Source organism: Malurus melanocephalus, unplaced genomic scaffold (assembly GCF_030028575.1).
Source record: "Malurus melanocephalus ecotype Western Australia unplaced genomic scaffold, MMel_1.1 scaffold_310, whole genome shotgun sequence".
Lineage (NCBI taxonomy): Eukaryota > Metazoa > Chordata > Aves > Passeriformes > Maluridae > Malurus > Malurus melanocephalus.
The window spans coordinates 440,699-445,431 of NW_026623542.1; positions in this window are offsets into that span (position 1 = coordinate 440,699).

A 4,733-nucleotide genomic window follows, 5' to 3' on the forward strand; every position below is an offset into this window, starting at 1 on the left:
CATCCATCCATCCATCCATCCATCCATCCATCCATCCATCCGACACAGGAACGTTTTATCCCTAATTGTACAGTGACTCGGCCTTTCTAACCTCAAAAAAAAAACCACCCAGAGAGGCACTTTGGAAACTCCTGAGGAGCCGGAGAGCTCAGCTAATAGAGGTCACCGCTCATTACGGAGCCGTGCTCCACAAATTATCCGACATCAGGATGCGGAGAGTAGTGGTTTCAGATGCACTGAGAGCTCCTGGCTCCATGCTGCCAGCGCCGGAGCACTTTGGAATGGGCAGGGAAAGGGCAGTGTCCGAGGGCAGCTTCTTCCAGCCCTGCCTTTCCCCAGGCATCAACTGCCAGTGCTCATGAAAAAATGATCAAGACTCACGCTGAAGGGCTGGGAAAGCAGCGGGAGGGAGGATGGGATTCAACAGGATTTGGGGGAGGGGGGAACCACACCCAGGCTGTGTCCCCTGGCAGCACCTGGGATGCAGTTTGGGATCATCCAGACCTGTGTCACCATTCCCAGCTTCCCCTGGGACAGCATTCCGGGTGTTGGAAGCACAAATCACACCCAAACCCCTTCCTGGCTGGTTCCAGCCTTCCWAGTCGGGATCCAAAGGCACGGTGGGGACTCTGGGAGTCGGGCCYTGCTGAGTCAGGGCAGCAGGGCTGGAGCAACTCCATCGATCGAAACCTGATCCCAAATTGGCTGCGGAGATGGACCCCGGCACGACCTGGCTTTGAGCTGCCAGGAAGGACAAACAGTCCTGTCTCCGCGGGATTTTGGGAGGCAGGATCCATGCACCCCTGGCCCAAACCTTCTGCAGAATCTCCTGTTTCCATAGCGTTCTCCTGTATCCCATGGCTGCCGCGGGCTCGGAGCCAGCAGGAAGGATCCAAGCTCTACGGYGTGGCCTTGGATCCCGTCTCACCTGCGGAGCAGCTGCTCCCAGGGGCAAAGTCCACGCCACGACCTTCAGCCTCCACCTGCCGCCTTTCCCGGCTTCTCTTGGAGCTTTCCGGGCACCCTGGTGATGCTGGAGGGCTCGGAGCTTTCCCTCCATTTCCAACAGCCAGGTCACCCCCGAGGAGCCAGGCACCATCCCAACACTGGGAAGGCAGCTGCTTCTGGGATTGCGGAGAAGTCGGCCCTAAGGATTTATAGCCAAATTTATCCCGTAAAACACAAGGAGTATTGGGAAACTGAGGTATATAAACACTTCAAACTGGACAATGTGGCACCATGGAGTAGGGATGAGGTGGCAGGAGGACAGGGTATGTGTGACATTCCCCATGATTGTCCACTCTGGCTCCTGTCTCTCCAGCCATGCCACCATCCTCAGCATTCCACATGAATTAGAATCCATATTCCTGGTTCCARTGCTTTCATTCTTTYAATATTTTCCTGCCTGGGGGAGGARCAGCAAYAAAATCTTAGGGTGGARGGCACAGCTCCAGTGCTGKATGSGTGATATCCCAGCTCCACGCCAGAGTATCCCAAGCTCTCCATCCCCATCCCTGGTGGCTTCAGGCTCTRATTGAAAGACCCTAAAATTCCCTTTTTTGGGAGCCACCACACCTTGGACCCACCCAGGGAAGACTCAGGCATGGAAAACTCCAGCAGCTCCAAAGGGCTGGAGCCACACAGAGCAAACAGGGGAGATGTGGGAGGGCAAACAGGAATGTCCCTTGGCGCCGCTGGCAAACGTGGCGCCGAGCAGCAGTGCCACACGACGGATRCTCCCTCCGTAATTAAAATATCCAGAGACTACTCCGTCTCCATTGGGATAATTATTTCCATCCAGTGAGCGAGGCCTGGCTGGGGTTCTGCTGCATTCCCCGCTCCCCCACTGGCCCCGAGGATGGGCTTCCAGCCTTCCCCGCGGATCCACTGCGCTGCTCATCCACGGGCCAGCGAGCTTGTCCGTCATTTATCCACTCATGGAATAACACGAGGAGGGGGGGTTGGTCATCCCCCGGAGCCAATCTCCGCCGCTCGCCTTCCCCTCGGGGGCGTCTCCCGGGATGCGCCCCGGGACCCGCCCGGGGGAGCTCAGCGGATCCCGCCCGGCCGCCGGACCGGTTCTGCCCCGCTCCGTGTTTGCACAGAAAAGGCAAACAGGGCCCGGCTTCCGCGGGGCCAAGAGCGGCCGAGAGGGAATAGGGAGCGATGGGAACAATGGGAGCAGAAGCCGTATGCCGCTGCCGGCTCATTAACATCTTTATTAGCTGTGACAAGCGCCGGGTCACCGCCCGCTCATGTCCGACTTGAGCAATAGTTCGCCTCCTAACCGCCTCTAATTGCTCCCGTTAAGCTCCCAAAATTTCCTCGTTTTCCATGGAATTACCCCCGGCTTGGCCTCGGCCTGGAGATTAATTTGGATAAACAGCTCCAGCAAGAGGTGATAAATACAAAGGGAAAAGTTCTCCCCCTTGGGTGGAGAGGGAGAAGAGGAAATTTCCATTTTCTCCCCAAATCAAGAGAGGAAATTAGGAGAAAGGCGCAGAATTACTCTTTGTGGAACAGCCAAGCAGCAGAATGTGCCTTTTCCAGGGAATCCTGAGCARGCACTTGGGACACATAGGAGCATCTTCCTGCGCAGTGGATAGGACAGGAGGGACACACAGGGCTGGGCTTTGGGGGAAATCCAGGGATTTAGGATGGCAGGGGCTTCAGGCATCCAGGGCTTTAGGATGGCRGGTACTCAGATATCCAGGGATTTGGGATGTGGGGCTCCAGTTGCCCAAGGATTTGGGGCACCTTGAGGTTGGAATTGCAGCAGTTTGGGGCACCCAGGGATTGGAGGYGCCCAGAAATTTGGGATGGCAGCGACTCAGGTTGATCAGGGATTCACAGGGCCCTATTTCGGGCTAACTTTCTCCTTCCACAGTGGCCCAAGAGGCAGGAAAACTCTCGGGGCAGGTGCCAGGGCGCAGCAGGCTCACGCGTGGCCCTTGCCGAGGCGCCAGGCCCGTGACTCAGCAGCGTTTTCCACCCACTTGGCCCCGCTGAAAACCATGGCGGGAGTGGCTGAGTGGGAGCGGGAGGTTACGGAGCTGCTGGGCTGTCTGTGCGTGCGGGGATGGGGATTTTAGAGCTCACCAGAGTGTGTGGGAAGAGAGCAGAGAGGAGCGGAGTGAAAGCCAGGGCCGCTGCCAAGGGCTCCATGAGAAGATTCCCACAAAAGTGGCAGAAACCGTTCCAAAATCAAAATAAAGCTCCGTGGCAGTGGCAGGAGGCTCCGCCAGCCCCAGAGCACAGAGGGGCAGGAGAGGTGCCCTTTTCCCAGCCCATCCAGAGTGCCAGGAAGGCTGGCAGCAGGCTGGCACCACTCCCCCTCCCTGGAAGAGCTTTGCCAGGGTGTAGGTGCTGGAGTTTGCCTGGCACGTGGCTCCCAGTCGGCTTCCCAAAGTGGGATGTGGCTGGCCCCCATCCCCAGGGGAGGGCCACCTGCAGCCCCTGCTGTGAGTCAGGCACACGAGACCMGATCCCTCATCCCTTGTTCCCCAGCTGGGGAATTCCACAGCACTGGGGAGTCGCCAGTTCAGCCCCATCCCTCAATCCAGGGTATGCCAGTTCAGGATTTTTACAGGGAGGTATTTCCTGCTTCATTCCCTGCTCCAAACCCAGCCCAGGAGCAAGTCCCATCTTAGTCCCCCAAACCGTGTCAGKGGTGGTTTTCTGCCTTTTCCTGGCCCASTRMGACTCCAGAGAKATTCCARCTGATTCCCAGCGRTTTGGGCTGGAAGGGACCTTTAAAGGTCATCTGGTCCAAGTTCCTTTCCACCAGGCCAGGTTGGGCTCTGCCTCTGGAGGCTCCCACTARTCCTGGACCAGGCAGGAGTGTCCCAGCCCCATTGCCCCATCCTGGGATGGGTCTCTAACCCCATCACCTCATCCTGGGATGGATATCTGATATCCTCACCCCAGCAGAAAGTGGGAGCAGGCACAATTCCCAATTCCAGGGGCAAAACCCACAGTCTCCATCATCTTTCCCCYTTCTGTCGCCTCCATCCATGGGCACATCCTGCATCAGCGGGGTCTCCCCCTCGGCTGCGCTCCCTCACACCCCGGGGACCCCCAGACCAGCACCCCGGGAGCATGACTGGAGAGACGGGAATTCGCCAGGAATTGCCTTTGAGCGATGGCGGGGAAGAGCTAACGGGAGCGAGCTCCGTGTAATCCGGTCCGTGTTTTGCAGAGCCCGCAGCGCCCGCCGCGCCCGCAGTGCCCCGGCAGCGCCCGCCGCGCCCCGGCTCCGGCAAAACCCGGCCTGGAGCACGCGGAGCGCGGCACACGGAGCCTGCGGGGGCCGAGAGGGGCCCCGTGCGCCGCCCCACGCGTGTGCGCGGGGACCCGGGGCGAGCTGGGCCATCTCGGGGAAYGCCACAGCGGGCACGCACCTGAGCGACCCTCTGTGCCACCGCTGTGCCGGCCCGTTCGTCTCGGCGCGGTGCCACGCGTGTCCCCTTCCCCATGCGGGTTGCGGCGCGTGGGTCGCGGGATGGGCCACGGTCCCGCACCCGCCTTACGGGCGCCGCGTGTGCGGACCCGCGGGGGCGTCACTGCGGGCCGTGTCACCACCCCACGCGTGTCCCCCTCCCTCCCGGCCCATCCCCGACCCCCCTCTTCCTGCTCCGCTCCCTCCTCCCTTCCCGGCGGCTGCAGTTTCCGATCCCGCCAGCAGCGAGCAGCAAGTGGATGCAGGATCGCGCCGCACACGCACCCGCACACAC